Raw genomic sequence first — 20,540 nt, 5'->3', positions numbered from 1 at the left:
CGCTAAGTGGGTAATAGTGGAAAAAAGAATATGTTCAAATATAAACTACACAGAAGCATTGTATGAAACTTCTTTCTGTTCTGTGCATTCAACTAACAGAGTTGAACCTTACTTTTGATTGAGCCTTTCTGAAACACTCTTTCTGTAGAAACTGCAATTGGTCATTCTGAGCGCTAAGAGGCCTATATTGGGAAAAATAATATCTTCAAATAAAAACTACACAGAAACATTGTGTGAAACTTATTTCTGATATGTTCATTAAGCTAACAGAGTTAAACCATACTTTTGATTGCGCAGTTCTGAACACTCTTTCTGTAGAAAATGCAAGTGGACATTCGGAGCGATGAGGGTAATAGTGGAAAAAGGAATACATTCAAATATAAACTACACAGTAGCATTCTGTGAAAATTCTTTCTGTTCTGTGCATTCAACTAACAGAGTTGAACCTTACTTTTGATTCAGCCGTTCTGAAACACTCTTTCTGTAGAAACTGCAATTGGACATGCTAAGCGCTAAGAGGCCTACATTGGGAAAAAGAATATCTTCAAATAAAAACTACACAGATGCATTCTGTGAAACTTATTTCTGATCTGTAAATTCAGTTAACAGAGATAAAACATATTTTTGATTGAGCAGTTATGAAACACTCTTTTTGTAGAAAATGCAAGTGGAGATTCGGAGCGCTAAGGGGGTAATAGTGGAAAAAGGAATGTCTTCAAATATAAACTACACAGAATCATTCGGTGAAACTTCTTTCTGATCTGTGCATTCAGCTAACAGAGTTAAACCATACTTTTGATTGAGCAGATCTGAACACTCTTTCTGTAGAAAATGCAACTGGACATTTGGAGCGCTAAGAGAGTAGTAGTGGAAAAAGGAATATATTCAAATATAAACTACACAGAAGCATTCTGTGAAACTTCTTTCTGATCTGAGCATTCAGCTAACAGAGTTAAACCATACTTTTGATTGAGCAGTTTTGAAACACTCTGTCTGTACAAAATGCAACTGGACATTCGTAGCGCTAAGTGGGTAATAGTGGAAAAAAGAATATGTTCAAATATAAACTACACAGAAGCATTGTATGAAACTTCTTTCTGTTCTGTGCATTCAACTAACAGAGTTGAACCTGACTTTTGATTGAGCCTTTCTGAAACACTCTTTCTGTAGAAACTGCAATTGGACATTCTGAGCGCTAAGAGGCCTCTATTGGGAAAAATAATATCTTCAAATAAAAACTACACAGAAGCATTGTGTGAAACTTATTTCTGATATGTTCATTAAGCTAACAGATTTAAACCATACTTTTGATTGCGCAGTTCTGAACACTCTTTCTGTAGAAAATGCAAGTGGACATTCGGAGCGCTAAGAGGGTAATAGTGGAAAAAGGAATATATTCAAATATAAACTACACAGTAGCATTCTGTGAAAATTCTTTCTGTTCTGTGCATTCAACTAACAGAGTTGAACCTTACTTTTGATTCAGCCGTTCTGAAACACCCTTTCTGTAGAAACTGCAATTGGACATGCTAAGCGCTAAGAGGCCTACATTGGGAAAAAGAATATCTTCAAATAAAAACTACACAGATGCATTCTGTGAAACTTATTTCTGATCTGTAAATTCAGTTAACAGAGATAAAACATATTTTTGATTGAGCAGTTATGAAACACTCTTTTTGTAGAAAATGCAAGTGGAGATTCGGAGCGCTAAGAGGGTAATAGTGGAAAAAGGAATGTCTTCAAATATAAACTACACAGAATCATTCGGTGAAACTTCTTTCTGATCTGTGCATTCAGCTAACAGAGTTAAACCATACTTTTGATTGAGCAGATCTGAACACTCTTTCTGTAGAAAATGCAACTGGACATTTGGAGCGCTAAGAGCGTAGTAGTGGAAAAAGGAATATATTCAAATATAAACTACACAGAAGCATTCTGTGAAACTTCTCTCTGCTCTGAGCATTCAGCTAACAGAGTTAAACCATACTTTTGATTGAGCAGTTTTGAAACACTCTGTCTGTAGAAAATGCAACTGGACATTCGTAGCGCTAAGTGGGTAATAGTGGAAAAAAGAATATGTTCAAATATAAACTACACAGAAGCATTGTATGAAACTTCTTTCTGTTCTGTGCATTCAACTGACAGAGTTGAACCTTACTTTTGATTGAGCCGTTCTGAAACACTCTTTCTGTAGAAACTGCAATTGGACATTTTGAGCGCTAGGAGGCCTATATTGGGAAAAAGAATGTCTACAAATAAAAACTACACAGAAGAATTGTGTGAAACTTCTTTCTGTTCTGTTTGTTCAACTAAAAGAGTTGAACCTTAGTTTTGATTGTGCCGTTCTGAAACACTCTTTCTGTAGAAAATGCAAGTGGGGATTCGGAGCGCTAAGAGGGTAATAGTGGAAAAAGAATGTCTCCAAATATAAACTACACAGAATCATTCTGTGAAACTTCTTTCTGATCTGTGCATTCAGCTAACAGAGTTAAACCATACTTTTGATTGAGCAGATCTGAAGACTCTTTCTGTAGAAAATGCAACTGGACATTTGGAGCGCTAAGAGAGTAGTAGTGGAAAAAGGAATATATTCAAATATAAACTACACAGAAGCATTCTGTGAAACTTCTTTCTGATCTGAGCATTCAGCTAACAGAGTTAAACCATACTTTTGATTGAGCAGTTTTGAAACACTCTGTCTGTAGAAAATGCAACTGGACATTCGTAGCGCTAAGTGGGTAATAGTGGAAAAAAGAATATGTTCAAATATAAACTACACAGAAGCATTGTATGAAACTTCTTTCTGTTCTGTGCATTCAACTAACAGAGTTGAACCTTACTTTTGATTGAGCCTTTCTGAAACACTCTTTCTGTAGAAACTGCAATTGGACATTCTGAGCGCTAAGAGGCCTATATTGGGAAAAATAATATCTTCAAATAAAAACTACACAGAAACATTGTGTGAAACTTATTTCTGATATGTTCATTAAGCTAACAGAGTTAAACCATACTTTTGATTGCGCAGTTCTGAACACTCTTTCTGTAGAAAATGCAAGTGGACATTCGGAGCGATGAGGGTAATAGTGGAAAAAGGAATACATTCAAATATAAACTACACAGTAGCATTCTGTGAAAATTCTTTCTGTTCTGTGCATTCAACTAACAGAGTTGAACCTTACTTTTGATTCAGCCGTTCTGAAACACTCTTTCTGTAGAAACTGCAATTGGACATGCTAAGCGCTAAGAGGCCTACATTGGGAAAAAGAATATCTTCAAATAAAAACTACACAGATGCATTCTGTGAAACTTATTTCTGATCTGTAAATTCAGTTAACAGAGATAAAACATATTTTTGATTGAGCAGTTATGAAACACTCTTTTTGTAGAAAATGCAAGTGGAGATTCGGAGCGCTAAGGGGGTAATAGTGGAAAAAGGAATGTCTTCAAATATAAACTACACAGAATCATTCGGTGAAACTTCTTTCTGATCTGTGCATTCAGCTAACAGAGTTAAACCATACTTTTGATTGAGCAGATCTGAACACTCTTTCTGTAGAAAATGCAACTGGACATTTGGAGCGCTAAGAGAGTAGTAGTGGAAAAAGGAATATATTCAAATATAAACTACACAGAAGCATTCTGTGAAACTTCTTTCTGATCTGAGCATTCAGCTAACAGAGTTAAACCATACTTTTGATTGAGCAGTTTTGAAACACTCTGTCTGTACAAAATGCAACTGGACATTCGTAGCGCTAAGTGGGTAATAGTGGAAAAAAGAATATGTTCAAATATAAACTACACAGAAGCATTGTATGAAACTTCTTTCTGTTCTGTGCATTCAACTAACAGAGTTGAACCTGACTTTTGATTGAGCCTTTCTGAAACACTCTTTCTGTAGAAACTGCAATTGGACATTCTGAGCGCTAAGAGGCCTCTATTGGGAAAAATAATATCTTCAAATAAAAACTACACAGAAGCATTGTGTGAAACTTATTTCTGATATGTTCATTAAGCTAACAGATTTAAACCATACTTTTGATTGCGCAGTTCTGAACACTCTTTCTGTAGAAAATGCAAGTGGACATTCGGAGCGCTAAGAGGGTAATAGTGGAAAAAGGAATATATTCAAATATAAACTACACAGTAGCATTCTGTGAAAATTCTTTCTGTTCTGTGCATTCAACTAACAGAGTTGAACCTTACTTTTGATTCAGCCGTTCTGAAACACCCTTTCTGTAGAAACTGCAATTGGACATGCTAAGCGCTAAGAGGCCTACATTGGGAAAAAGAATATCTTCAAATAAAAACTACACAGATGCATTCTGTGAAACTTATTTCTGATCTGTAAATTCAGTTAACAGAGATAAAACATATTTTTGATTGAGCAGTTATGAAACACTCTTTTTGTAGAAAATGCAAGTGGAGATTCGGAGCGCTAAGAGGGTAATAGTGGAAAAAGGAATGTCTTCAAATATAAACTACACAGAATCATTCGGTGAAACTTCTTTCTGATCTGTGCATTCAGCTAACAGAGTTAAACCATACTTTTGATTGAGCAGATCTGAACACTCTTTCTGTAGAAAATGCAACTGGACATTTGGAGCGCTAAGAGCGTAGTAGTGGAAAAAGGAATATATTCAAATATAAACTACACAGAAGCATTCTGTGAAACTTCTCTCTGCTCTGAGCATTCAGCTAACAGAGTTAAACCATACTTTTGATTGAGCAGTTTTGAAACACTCTGTCTGTAGAAAATGCAACTGGACATTCGTAGCGCTAAGTGGGTAATAGTGGAAAAAAGAATATGTTCAAATATAAACTACACAGAAGCATTGTATGAAACTTCTTTCTGTTCTGTGCATTCAACTGACAGAGTTGAACCTTACTTTTGATTGAGCCGTTCTGAAACACTCTTTCTGTAGAAACTGCAATTGGACATTTTGAGCGCTAGGAGGCCTATATTGGGAAAAAGAATGTCTACAAATAAAAACTACACAGAAGAATTGTGTGAAACTTCTTTCTGTTCTGTTTGTTCAACTAAAAGAGTTGAACCTTAGTTTTGATTGAGCCGTTCTGAAACACTCTTTCTGTAGAAAATGCAAGTGGAGATTCGGAGCGCTAAGAGGGTAATAGTGGAAAAAGAATGTCTCCAAATATAAACTACACAGAATCATTCTGTGAAACTTCTTTCTGATCTGTGCATTCAGCTAACAGAGTTAAACCATACTTTTGATTGAGCAGATCTGAAGACTCTTTCTGTAGAAAATGCAACTGGACATTTGGAGCGCTAAGAGAGTAGTAGTGGAAAAAGGAATATATTCAAATATAAACTACACAGAAGCATTCTGTGAAACTTCTTTCTGATCTGAGCATTCAGCTAACAGAGTTAAACCATACTTTTGATTGAGCAGTTTTGAAACACTCTGTCTGTAGAAAATGCAACTGGACATTCGTAGCGCTAAGTGGGTAATAGTGGAAAAAAGAATATGTTCAAATATAAACTACACAGAAGCATTGTATGAAACTTCTTTCTGTTCTGTGCATTCAACTAACAGAGTTGAACCTTACTTTTGATTGAGCCTTTCTGAAACACTCTTTCTGTAGAAACTGCAATTGGACATTCTGAGCGCTAAGAGGCCTATATTGGGAAAAATAATATCTTCAAATAAAAACTACACAGAAACATTGTGTGAAACTTATTTCTGATATGTTCATTAAGCTAACAGAGTTAAACCATACTTTTGATTGCGCAGTTCTGAACACTCTTTCTGTAGAAAATGCAAGTGGACATTCGGAGCGATGAGGGTAATAGTGGAAAAAGGAATACATTCAAATATAAACTACACAGTAGCATTCTGTGAAAATTCTTTCTGTTCTGTGCATTCAACTAACAGAGTTGAACCTTACTTTTGATTCAGCCGTTCTGAAACACTCTTTCTGTAGAAACTGCAATTGGACATGCTAAGCGCTAAGAGGCCTACATTGGGAAAAAGAATATCTTCAAATAAAAACTACACAGATGCATTCTGTGAAACTTATTTCTGATCTGTAAATTCAGTTAACAGAGATAAAACATATTTTTGATTGAGCAGTTATGAAACACTCTTTTTGTAGAAAATGCAAGTGGAGATTCGGAGCGCTAAGGGGGTAATAGTGGAAAAAGGAATGTCTTCAAATATAAACTACACAGAATCATTCGGTGAAACTTCTTTCTGATCTGTGCATTCAGCTAACAGAGTTAAACCATACTTTTGATTGAGCAGATCTGAACACTCTTTCTGTAGAAAATGCAACTGGACATTTGGAGCGCTAAGAGAGTAGTAGTGGAAAAAGGAATATATTCAAATATAAACTACACAGAAGCATTCTGTGAAACTTCTTTCTGATCTGAGCATTCAGCTAACAGAGTTAAACCATACTTTTGATTGAGCAGTTTTGAAACACTCTGTCTGTACAAAATGCAACTGGACATTCGTAGCGCTAAGTGGGTAATAGTGGAAAAAAGAATATGTTCAAATATAAACTACACAGAAGCATTGTATGAAACTTCTTTCTGTTCTGTGCATTCAACTAACAGAGTTGAACCTGACTTTTGATTGAGCCTTTCTGAAACACTCTTTCTGTAGAAACTGCAATTGGACATTCTGAGCGCTAAGAGGCCTCTATTGGGAAAAATAATATCTTCAAATAAAAACTACACAGAAGCATTGTGTGAAACTTATTTCTGATATGTTCATTAAGCTAACAGATTTAAACCATACTTTTGATTGCGCAGTTCTGAACACTCTTTCTGTAGAAAATGCAAGTGGACATTCGGAGCGCTAAGAGGGTAATAGTGGAAAAAGGAATATATTCAAATATAAACTACACAGTAGCATTCTGTGAAAATTCTTTCTGTTCTGTGCATTCAACTAACAGAGTTGAACCTTACTTTTGATTCAGCCGTTCTGAAACACCCTTTCTGTAGAAACTGCAATTGGACATGCTAAGCGCTAAGAGGCCTACATTGGGAAAAAGAATATCTTCAAATAAAAACTACACAGATGCATTCTGTGAAACTTATTTCTGATCTGTAAATTCAGTTAACAGAGATAAAACATATTTTTGATTGAGCAGTTATGAAACACTCTTTTTGTAGAAAATGCAAGTGGAGATTCGGAGCGCTAAGAGGGTAATAGTGGAAAAAGGAATGTCTTCAAATATAAACTACACAGAATCATTCGGTGAAACTTCTTTCTGATCTGTGCATTCAGCTAACAGAGTTAAACCATACTTTTGATTGAGCAGATCTGAACACTCTTTCTGTAGAAAATGCAACTGGACATTTGGAGCGCTAAGAGCGTAGTAGTGGAAAAAGGAATATATTCAAATATAAACTACACAGAAGCATTCTGTGAAACTTCTTTCTGATCTGAGCATTCAGGTAACAGAGTTAAACCATACTTTTGATTGAGCAGTTTTGAAACACTCTGTCTGTAGAAAATGCAACTGGACATTCGTAGCGCTAAGTGGGTAATAGTGGAAAAAAGAATATGTTCAAATATAAACTACACAGAAGCATTGTATGAAACTTCTTTCTGTTCTGTGCATTCAACTAACAGAGTTGAACCTTACTTTTGATTGAGCCGTTCTGAAACACTCTTTCTGTAGAAACTGCAATTGGACATTCTGAGCGCTAGGAGGCCTATATTGGGAAAAAGAATGTCTACAAATAAAAACTACAGAGAAGAATTGTGTGAAACTTCTTTCTGTTCTGTTTGTTCAATTAAAAGATTTGAACCTTAGTTTTGATTGAGCCGTTCTGAAACACTCTTTCTGTAGAAAATGCAAGTGGAGATTCGGAGCGCTAAGAGGGTCATAGTGGAAAAAGGAATGTCTCCAAATATAAACTACACAGAATTATTCTGTGAAACTTCTTTCTGATCTGTGCATTCAGCTAACAGAGTTAAAACATACTTTTGATTGAGCAGATCTGAACACTCTTTCTGTAGAAAATGCAACTGGACATTTGGAGCGCTAAGAGAGTAGTAGTGGAAAAAGGAATATATTCAAATATAAACTACACAGAAGCATTCTGTGAAAATTCTTTCTGATCTGAGCATTCAGCTAACAGAGTTAAACCATACTTTTGATTGAGCAGTTTTGAAACACTCTGTCTGTAGAAAATGCAACTGGACATTCGTAGCGCTAAGTGGGTAATAGTGGAAAAAAGAATACGTTCAAATATAAACTACACAGAAGCATTGTATGAAACTACTTTCTGTTCTGTGCATTCAACTAACAGAGTTGAACCTTACTTTTGATTGAGCCTTTCTGAAACACTCTTTCTGTAGAAACTGCAATTGGACATTCTGAGCGCTAAGAGGCCTATATTGGGAAAAATAATATCTTCAAATAAAAACTACACAGAAGCATTGTTTGAAACTTATTTCTGATATGTTCATTAAGCTAACAGAGTTAAACCATACTTTTGATTGCACAGTTCTGAACACTCTTTCTGTAGAAAATGCAAGTGGACATTCGGAGCGCTAAGAGGGTAATAGTTTAAAAAGGAATATATTCAAATATAAACGACACAGTAGCATTCTGTGAAAATACTTTCTGTTCTGTGCATTCAACTAACAGAGTTAAACCTTACTTTTGATTGAGCCGTTCTGAAACACTCTTTCTGTAGAAACTGCAATTGGACATGCTAAGCGCTAAGAGGCCTACATTGGGAAAAAAAAATATCTTCAAATAAAAACTACACAGATGCATTCTGTGAAACTTATTTCTGATCTGTAAATTCAGTTAACAGAGATAAAACATATTTTTGATTGAGCAGTTATGAAACACTCTTTTTGTAGAAAATGCAAGTGGAGATTCGGAGCGCTAAGAGGGTAATAGTGGAAAAAGGAATGTCTTCAAATATAAACTACACAGAATCCTTCGGTGAAACTTCCTTCTGATCTGTGCATTCAGCTAACAGAGTTAAACCATACTTTTGATTGAGCAGATCTGAACACTCTTTCTGTAGAAAATGCAACTGGACATTTGGAGCGCTAAGAGCGTAGTAGTGTAAAAAGGAATATATTCAAATATAAACTACACAGAAGCATTCTGTGAAACTTCTTTCTGATCTGAGCATTCAGCTAACAGAGTTAAACCATACTTTTGATTGAGCAGTTTTGAAACACTCTGTCTGTAGAAAATACAACTGGACATTCGTAGCGCTAAGTGGGTAATAGTGGAAAAAAGAATATATTCAAATATAAACCACACAGAAGCATTGTATGAAACTACTTTCTGTTCTGTGCATTCAACTAACAGAGTTGAACCTTACTTTTGATTGAGCCGTTCTGAAACACTCTTTCTGTAGAAACTGCAATTGGACATTCTGAGCGCTAGGAGGCCTATATTGGGAAAAAGAATATCTACAAATAAAAACTACAGAGAAGAATTGTGTGAAACTTCTTTCTGTTCTGTTTGTTCAACTAAAAGAGTTGAACCTTAGTTTTGATTGAGCCGTTATGAGAAACTCTTTCTGTAGAAAATGCAAGTGGAGATTCGGAGCGCTAAGAGGGTAATAGTGGAAAAAGGAATGTCTCCATATATAAACTACACAGAATCATTCTGTGAAAGTTCTTTCTGATCTGTGCATTCAGCTAACAGAGTTAAACCATACTTTTGATTGAGCAGATCTGAACACTCTTTCTGTAGAAAATGCAACTGGACATTTGGAGCGATAAGAGAGTAGTAGTGGAAAAAGGAATATATTCAAATATAAACTACACAGAAGCATTCTGTGAAACTTCTTTCTGATCTGAGCATTCAGCTAACAGAGTTAAACCATACTTTTGATTGAGCAGTTTTGAAACACTCTGTCTGTAGAAAATGCAACTGGACATTCGTAGCGCTAAGTGGGTAATAGTGGAAAAAAGAATATGTTCAAATATAAACTACACAGAAGCATTGTATGAAACTACTTTCTGTTCTGTGCATTCAACTAACAGAGTTGAACCTTACTTTTGATTGAGCCGTTCTGAAACACTTTTCTGTAGAAACTGCAATTGGACATTTTGAGTGCTAAGAGGCCTATATTGGGAAAAAGAATGTCTACAAATAAAAACTACACAGAAGAATTGTGTGAAACTTCTTTCTGTTCTGTTTGTTCAACTAAAAGTGTTGAACCTTAGTTTTGATTGAGCTGTTCTGAAACACTCTTTCTGTAGAAAATGCAAGTGGAGATTCGGAGCGCTAAGAGGGTAATAGTGGAAAAAGAATGTCTCCAAATATAAACTACACAGAATCATTCTGTGAAACTTCTTTCTGATCTGTGCATTCAGCTAACAGAGTTAAACCATACTTTTGATTGAGCGGATCTGAAGACTCTTTCTGTAGAAAATGCAACTGGACATTTGGAGCGCTAAGAGAGTAGTAGTGGAAAAAGGAATATATTCAAATATAAACTACACAGAAGCATTCTGTGAAACTTCTTTCTGATCTGAGCATTCAGCTAACAGAGTTAAACCATACTTTTGATTGAGCAGTTTTGAAACACTCTGTCTGTAGAAAATGCAACTGGACATTCGTAGCGCTAAGTGGGTAATAGTGGAAAAAAGAATATGTTCAAATATAAACTACACAGAAGCATTGTATGAAACTTCTTTCTGTTCTGTGCATTCAACTAACAGAGTTGAACCTTACTTTTGATTGAGCCTTTCTGAAACACTCTTTCTGTAGAAACTGCAATTGGACATTCTGAGTGCTAAGAGGCCTCTATTGGGAAAAATAATATCTTCAAATAAAAACTACACAGAAGCATTGTGTGAAACTTATTTCTGATATGTTCATTAAGCTAACAGAGTTAAACCATACTTTTGATTGCGCATTTCTGAACACTCTTTCTGTAGAAAATGCAAGTGGACATTCGGAGCGCTAAGAGGGTAATAGTGGAAAAAGGAATATATTCAAATATAAACTACACAGTAGCATTCTGTGAAAATTCTTTCTGTTCTGTGCATTCAACTAACAGAGTTGAACTTTACTTTTGATTGAGCCGTTCTGAAACACTCTTTCTGTAGAAACTGCAATTGGACATGCTAAGCGCTAGGAGGCCTACATTGGGACAAAGAATATCTTCAAATAAAAACTACACAGATTCATTCTGTGAAACTTATTTCTGATCTGTAAATTCAGTTAACAGAGATAAAACATATTTTTGATTGAGCAGTTATGAAACACTCTTTTTGTAGAAAATGCAAGTGGAGATTCGGAGCGCTAAGAGGGTAATAGTGGAAAAAGGAATGTCTTCAAATATAAACTACACAGAATCATTCGGTGAAAATTCTTTCTGATCTGTGCATTCAGCTAACAGAGTTAAACCATACTTTTGATTGAGCGGATCTGAAGACTCTTTCTGTAGAAAATGCAACTGGACATTTGGAGCGCTAAGAGAGTAGTAGTGGAAAAAGGAATATATTCAAATATAAACTACACAGAAGCATTCTGTGAAACTTCTTTCTGATCTGAGCATTCAGCTAACAGAGTTAAACCATACTTTATATTGAGCAGTTTTGAAACACTCTGTCTGTAGAAAATGCAACTGGACATTCGTAGCGCTAAGTGGGTAATAGTGGAAAAAAGAATATGTTCAAATATAAACTACACAGAAGCATTGTATGAAACTATTTTCTGTTCTGTGCATTCAACTAACAGAGTTGAACCTTACTTTTGATTGAGCCGTTCTGAAACACTCTTTCTGTAGAAACTGCAATTGGAAATTTTGAGTGCTAAGAGGCCTATATTGGGAAAATGAATGTCTACAAATAAAAACTACACGGAAGAATTGTGTGAAACTTCTTTCTGTTCTGTTTGTTCAACTAAAAGTGTTGAACCTTAGTTTTGATTGAGCTGTTCTGAAACACTCTTTCTGTAGAAAATGCAAGTGGAGATTCGGAGCGCTAAGAGGGTAATAGTGGAAAAAGAATGTCTCCAAATATACACTACACAGAATCATTCTGTGAAAATTCTTTCTGATCTGTGCATTCAGCTAACAGAGTTAAACCATACTTTTGATTGAGCGGATCTGAAGACTCTTTCTGTAGAAAATGCAACTGGACATTTGGAGCGCTAAGAGAGTAGTAGTGGAAAAAGTAATATATTCAAATATAAACTACACAGAAGCATTCTGTGAAACTTCTTTCTGATCTGAGCATTCAGCTAACAGAGTTAAACCATACTTTTGATTGAGCAGTTTTGAAACACTCTGTCTGTAGAAAATGCAACTGGACATTCCTGGCGCTAAGTGGGTAATAGTGGAAAAAAGAATATGTTCAAATATAAACTACACAGAAGCATTGTATGAAACTTCTTTCTGTTCTGTGCATTCAACTAACAGAGTTGAACCTTACTTTTGATTGAGCCTTTCTGAAACACTCTTTCTGTAGAAACTGCAATTGGACATTCTGAGTGCTAAGAGGCCTCTATTGGGAAAAATAATATCTTCAAATAAAAACTACACAGAAGCATTGTGTGAAACTTATTTCTGATATGTTCATTAAGCTAACAGAGTTAAACCATACTTTTGATTGCGCATTTCTGAACACTCTTTCTGTAGAAAATGCAAGTGGACATTCGGAGCGCTAAGAGGGTAATAGTGGAAAAAGGAATATATTCAAATATAAACTACACAGTAGCATTCTGTGAAAATTCTTTCTGTTCTGTGCATTCAACTAACAGAGTTGAACTTTACTTTTGATTGAGCCGTTCTGAAACACTCTTTCTGTAGAAACTGCAATTGGACATGCTAAGCGCTAGGAGGCCTACATTGGGACAAAGAATATCTTTAAATAAAAACTACACAGATTCATTCTGTGAAACTTATTTCTGATCTGTAAATTCAGTTAACAGAGATAAAACATATTTTTGATTGAGCAGTTATGAAACACTCTTTTTGTAGAAAATGCAAGTGGAGATTCGGAGCGCTAAGAGGGTAATAGTGGAAAAAGGAATGTCTTCAAATATAAACTACACAGAATCATTCGGTGAAACTTCTTTCTGATCTGTGCATTCAGCTAACAGAGTTAAACCATACTTTTGATTGAGCAGATCTGAACACTCTTTCTGTAGAAAATGCAACTGGACATTTGGAGCGCTAAGAGCGTATTAGTGTAAAAAGGAATATATTCAAATATAAACTACACAGAAGCATTCTGTGAAACTTCTTTCTGATCTGAGCATTCAGCTAACAGAGTTAAACCATACTTTTGATTGAGCAGTTTTGAAACACTCTGTCTGTAGAAAATACAACTGGACATTCGTAGCGCTAAGTGGGTAATAGTGGAAAAAAGAATATGTTCAAATATAAACCACACAGAAGCATTGTATGAAACTACTTTCTGTTCTGTGCATTCAACTAACAGAGTTGAACCTTACTTTTGATTGAGCCGTTTTGAAACACTCTTTCTGTAGAAACTGCAATTGGACATTCTGAGCGCTAGGAGGCCTATATTGGGAAAAAGAATATCTACAAATAAAAACTACAGAGAAGAATTGTGTGAAACTTCTTTCTGTTCTGTTTGTTCAACTAAAAGAGTTGAACCTTAGTTTTGATTGAGCCGTTATGAGAAACTCTTTCTGTAGAAAATGCAAGTGGAGATTCGGAGCGCTAAGAGGGTAATAGTGGAAAAAGGAATGTCTCCAAATATAAACTACACAGAATCATTCTGTGAAACTTCTTTCTGATCTGTGCATTCAGCTAACAGAGTTAAACCATACTTTTGATTGAGCAGATCTGAACACTCTTTCTGTAGAAAATGCAACTGGACATTTGGAGTGCTAAGAGAGTAGTAGTGGAAAAAGGAATATATTCAAATATAAACTACACAGAAGCATTCTGTGAAACTTCTTTCTGATCTGAGCATTCAGCTAACAGAGTTAAACCATACTTTTGATTGAGCAGTTTTGAAACACTCTGTCTGTAGAAAATGCAACTGGACATTCGTAGCGCTAAGTGGGTAATAGTGGAAAAAAGAATATGTTCAAATATAAACTACACAGAAGCATTGTATGAAACTACTTTCTGTTCTGTGCATTCAACTAACAGAGTTGAACCTTACTTTTGATTGAGCCGTTCTGAAACACTCTTTCTGTAGAAACTGCAATTGGACATTTTGAGTGCTAAGAAGCCTATAATGGGAAAAAGAATGTCTACAAATAAAAACTACACAGAAGAATTGTGTGAAACTTCTTTCTGTTCTGTTTGTTCAACTAAAAGTGTTGAACCTTAGTTTTGATTGAGCCGTTCTGAAACACCCTTTCTGTAGAAAATGCAAGTGGAGATTCGGAGCGCTAAGAGGGTAATAGTGGAAAAAGAATGTCTCCAAATATAAACTACACAGAATCATTCTGTGAAAATTCTTTCTGATCTGTGCATTCAGCTAACAGAGTTAAACCATACTTTTGATTGAGCGGATCTGAAGACTCTTTCTGTAGAAAATGCAACTGGACATTTGGAGCGCTAAGAGAGTAGTAGTGGAAAAAGGAATATATTCAAATATAAACTACACAGAAGCATTCTGTGAAACTTCTTTCTGATCTGAGCATTCAGCTAACAGAGTTAAACCATACTTTTGATTGAGCAGTTTTGAAACACTCTGTCTGTAGAAAATGCAACTGGACATTCCTAGCGCTAAGTGGGTAATAGTGGAAAAAAGAATATGTTCAAATATAAACTACACAGAAGCATTGTATGAAACTTCTTTCTGTTCTGTGCATTCAACTAACAGAGTTGAACCTTACTTTTGATTGAGCCTTTCTGAAACACTCTTTCTGTAGAAACTGCAATTGGACATTCTGAGCGCTAAGAGGCCTCTATTGGGAAAAATAATATCTTCAAATAAAAACTACACAGAAGCATTGTGTGAAACTTGTTCCTGATATGTTCATTAAGTTAACAGAGTTAAACCATACTTTTGATTGCGCATTTCTGAACACTCTTTCTGTAGAAAATGCAAGTGGACATTCGGAGCGCTAAGAGGGTAATAGTGGAAAAAGGAATATATTCAAATATAAACTACACAGTAGCATTCTGTGAAAATTCTTTCTGTTCTGTGCATTCAACTAACAGAGTTGAACTTTACTTTTGATTGAGCCGTTCTGAAACACTCTTTCTGTAGAAACTGCAATTGGACATGCTAAGCGCTAGGAGGACTATATTGGGACAAAGAATATCTTCAAATAAAAACTACACAGATGCATTCTGTGAAACTTATTTCTGATCTGTAAATTCAGTTAACAGAGATAAAACATATTTTTGATTGAGCAGTTATGAAACACTCTTTTTGTAGAAAATGCAAGTGGAGATTCGGAGCGCTAAGAAGGTAATAGTGGAAAAAGGAATGTCTTCAAATATAAACTACACAGAATCATTCGGTGAAACTTCTTTCTGATCTGTGCATTCAGCTAACAGAGTTAAACCATACTTTTGATTGAGCAGATCTGAACACTCTTTCTGTAGAAAATGCAACTGGACATTTGGAGCGCTAAGAGCGTAGTAGTGTAAAAAGGAATATATTCAAATATAAACTACACAGAAGCATTCTGTGAAACTTCTTTCTGATCTGAGCATTCAGCTAACAGAGTTAAACCACACTTTTGATTGAGCAGTTTTGAAACACTCTGTCTGTAGAAAATACAACTGGACATTCGTAGCGCTAAGTGGGTAATAGTGGAAAAAAGAATATGTTCAAATATAAACCACACAGAAGCATTGTATGAAACTACTTTCTGTTCTGTGCATTCAACTAACAGAGTTGAACCTTACTTTTGATTGAGCCGTTCTGAAACACTCTTTCTGTAGAAACTGCAATTGGACATTCTGAGCGCTAGGAGGCCTATATTGGGAAAAAGAATATCTACAAATAAAAACTACAGAGAAGAATTGTGTGAAACTTCTTTCTGTTCTGTTTGTTCAACTAAAAGAGTTGAACCTTAGTTTTGATTGAGCCGTTATGAGAAACTCTTTCTGTAGAAAATGCAAGTGGAGATTCGGAGCGCTAAGAGGGTAATAGTGGAAAAAGGAATGTCTCCAAATATAAACTACACAGAATCATTCTGTGAAACTTCTTTCTGATCTGTGCATTCAGCTAACAGAGTTAAACCATACTTTTGATTGAGCAGATCTGAACACTCTTTCTGTAGAAAATGCAACTGGACATTTGGAGTGCTAAGAGAGTAGTAGTGGAAAAAGGAATATATTCAAATATAAACTACACAGAAGCATTCTGTGAAACTTCTTTCTGATCTGAGCATTCAGCTAACAGAGTTAAACCATACTTTTGATTGAGCAGTTTTGAAACACTCTGTCTGTAGAAAATGCAACTGGACATTCGTAGCGCTAAGTGGGTAATAGTGGAAAAAAGAATATGTTCAAATATAAACTACACAGAAGCATTGTATGAAACTACTTTCTGTTCTGTGCATTCAACTAACAGAGTTGAATCTTACTTTTGATTGAGCCGTTCTGAAACACTCTTTCTGTAGAAACTGCAATTGGACATTTTGAGTGCTAAGAGGCCTATATTGGGAAAAAGAATGTCTACAAATAAAAACTACACAGAAGAATTGTGTGAAACTTCTTTCTGTTCTGTTTGTTCAACTAAAAGTGTTGAACCTTAGTTTTGATTGAGCCGTTCTGAAACACTCTTTCTGTAGAAAATGCAAGTGGAGATTCGGAGCGCTAAGAGGGTAATAGTGGAAAAAGAATGTCTCCAAATATAAACTACACAGAATCATTCTGTGAAAATTCTTTCTGATCTGTGTATTCAGCTAACAGAGTTAAACCATACTTTTGATTGAGCGGATCTGAAGACTCTTTCTGTAGAAAATGCAACTGGACATTTGGAGCGCTAAGAGAGTAGTAGTGGAAAAAGGAATATATTCATATATAAACTACACAGAAGCATTCTGTGAAACTTCTTTCTGATCTGAGCATTCAGCTAACAGAGTTAAACCATACTTTTGATTGAGCAGTTTTGAAACACTCTGTCTGTAGAAAATGCAACTGGACATTCGTAGCGCTAAGTGGGTAATAGTGGAAAAAAGAATATGTTCAAATATAAACTACACAGAAGCATTGTATGAAACTTCTTTCTGTTCTGTGCATTCAACTAACAGAGTTGAACCTTACTTTTGATTGAGCCTTTCTGAAACACTCTTTCTGTAGAAACTGCAATTGGACATTCTGAGTGCTAAGAGGCCTCTATTGGGAAAAATAATATCTTCAAATAAAAACTACACAGAAGCATTGTGTGAAACTTATTTCTGATATGTTCATTAAGCTAACAGAGTTAAACCATACTTTTGATTGCGCATTTCTGAACACTCTTTCTGTAGAAAATGCAAGTGGACATTCGGAGCGCTAAGAGGGTAATAGTGGAAAAAGGAATATATTCAAATATAAACTACACAGTAGCATTCTGTGAAAATTCTTTCTGTTCTGTGCATTCAACTAACAGAGTTGAACTTTACTTTTGATTGAGCCGTTCTGAAACACTCTTTCTGTAGAAACTGCAATTGGACATGCTAAGCGCTAGGAGGCCTACATTGGGACAAAGAATATCTTCAAATATAAACTACACAGATGCATTCTGTGAAACTTATTTCTGATCTGTAAATTCAGTTAACAGAGATAAAACATATTTTTGATTGAGCAGTTATGAAACACTCTTTTTGTAGAAAATGCAAGTGGAGATTCGGAGCGCTAAGAGGGTAATAGTGGAAAAAGGAATCTCTTCAAATATAAACTACACAGAATCATTCGGTGAAACTTCTTTCTGATCTGTGCATTCAGCTAACAGAGTTAAACCATACTTTTGATTGAGCAGATCTGAACACTCTTTCTGTAGAAAATGCAACTGGACATTTGGAGCGCTAAGAGCGTATTAGTGTAAAAAGGAATATATTCAAATATAAACTACACAGAAGCATTCTGTGAAACTTCTTTCTGATCTGAGCATTCAGCTAACAGAGTTAAACCATACTTTTGATTGAGCAGTTTTGAAACACTCTGTCTGTAGAAAATACAACTGGACATTCGTAGCGCTAAGTGGGTAATAGTGGAAAAAGGAATATGTTCAAATATAAACCACACAGAAGCATTGTATGAAACTACTTTCTGTTCTGTGCATTCAACTAACAGAGTTGAACCTTACTTTTGATTGAGCCGTTCTGAAACACCCTTTCTGTAGAAACTGCAATTGGACATTCTGAGCGCTAGGAGGCCTATATTGGGAAAAAGAATATCTACAAATAAAAACTACAGAGAAGAATTGTGTGAAACTTCTTTCTGTTCTGTTTGTTCAACTAAAAGAGTTGAACCTTAGTTTTGATTGAGCCGTTATGAGAAACTCTTTCTGTAGAAAATGCAAGTGGAGATTCGGAGCGCTAAGAGGGTAATAGTGGAAAAAGGAATGTCTCCAAATATAAACTACACAGAATCATTCTGTGAAACTTCTTTCTGATCTGTGCATTCAGCTAACAGAGTTAAACCATACTTTTGATTGAGCAGATCTGAACACTCTTTCTGTAGAAAATGCAACTGGACATTTGGAGTGCTAAGAGAGTAGTAGTGGAAAAAGGAATATATTCAAATATAAACTACACAGAAGCATTCTGTGAAACTTCTTTCTGATCTGAGCATTCAGCTAACAGAGTTAAACCATACTTTTGATTGAGCAGTTTTGAAACACTCTGTCTGTAGAAAATGCAACTGGACATTCGTAGCGCTAAGTGGGTAATAGTGGAAAAAAGAATATGTTCAAATATAAACTACACAGAAGCATTGTATGAAACTACTTTCTGTTCTGTGCATTCAACTAACAGAGTTGAACCTTAATTTGATTGAGCCGTTCTGAAACACTCTTTCTGTAGAAACTGCAATTGGACATTTTGAGTGCTAAGAGGCCTATAATGGGAAAAAGAATGTCTACAAATAAAAACTACACAGAAGAATTGTGTGAAACTTCTTTCTGTTCTGTTTGTTCAACTAAAAGTGTTGAACCTTAGTTTTGATTGAGCCGTTCTGAAACACTCTTTCTGTAGAAAATGCAAGTGGAGATTCGGAGCGCTAAGAGGGTAATAGTGGAAAAAGAATGTCTCCAAATATAAACTACACAGAATCATTCTGTGAAAATTCTTTCTGATCTGTGCATTCAGCTAACAGAGTTAAACCATACTTTTGATTGAGCGGATCTGAAGACTCTTTCTGTAGAAAATGCAACTGGACATTTGGAGCGCTAAGAGAGTAGTAGTGGAAAAAGGAATATATTCAAATATAAACTACACAGAAGCATTCTGTGAAACTTCTTTCTGATCTGAGCATTCAGCTAACAGAGTTAAACCATACTTTTGATTGAGCAGTTTTGAAACACTCTGTCTGTAGAAAATGCAACTGGACATTCGTAGCGCTAAGTGGGTAATAGTGGAAAAAAGAATATGTTCAAATATAAACTACACAGAAGCATTGTATGAAACTTCTTTCTGTTCTGTGCATTCAACTAACAGAGTTGAACCTTACTTTTGATTGAGCCTTTCTGAAACACTCTTTCTGTAGAAACTGCAATTGGACATTCTGAGTGCTAAGAGGCCTCTATTGGGAAAAATAATATCTTCAAATAAAAACTACACAGAAGCATTGTGTGAAACTTATTTCTGATATGTTCATTAAGCTAACAGAGTTAAAGCATACTTTTGATTGCGCATTTCTGAACACTCTTTCTGTAGAAAATGCAAGTGGACATTCGGAGCGCTAAGAGGGTAATAGTGGAAAAAGGAATATATTCAAATATAAACTACACAGTAGCATTCTGTGAAAATTCTTTCTGTTCTGTGCATTCAACTAACAGAGTTGAACTTTACTTTTGATTGAGCCGTTCTGAAACACTCTTTCTGTAGAAACTGCAATTGGACATGCTAAGCGCTAGGAGGCCTACATTGGGACAAAGAATATCTTCAAATATAAACTACACAGATGCATTCTGTGAAACTTATTTCTGATCTGTAAATTCAGTTAACAGAGATAAAACATATTTTTGATTGAGCAGTTATGAAACACTCTTTTTGTAGAAAATGCAAGTGGAGATTCGGAGCGCTAAGAGGGTAATAGTGGAAAAAGGAATCTCTTCAAATATAAACTACACAGAATCATTCGGTGAAACTTCTTTCTGATCTGTGCATTCAGCTAACAGAGTTAAACCATACTTTTGATTGAGCAGATCTGAACACTCTTTCTGTAGAAAATGCAACTGGACATTTGGAGCGCTAAGAGCGTATTAGTGTAAAAAGATATATATTCAAATATAAACTACACAGAAGCATTCTGTGAAACTTCTTTCTGATCTGAGCATTCAGCTAACAGAGTTAAACCATACTTTTGATTGAGCAGTTTTGAAACACTCTGTCTGTAGAAAATACAACTGGACATTCGTAGCGCTAAGTGGGTAATAGTGGAAAAAGGAATATGTTCAAATATAAACCACACAGAAGCATTGTATGAAACT

This window comes from Symphalangus syndactylus, chromosome 23 (assembly GCF_028878055.3).
Source record: "Symphalangus syndactylus isolate Jambi chromosome 23, NHGRI_mSymSyn1-v2.1_pri, whole genome shotgun sequence".
Lineage (NCBI taxonomy): Eukaryota > Metazoa > Chordata > Mammalia > Primates > Hylobatidae > Symphalangus > Symphalangus syndactylus.
This window is presented reverse-complemented; position numbering follows the sequence as displayed.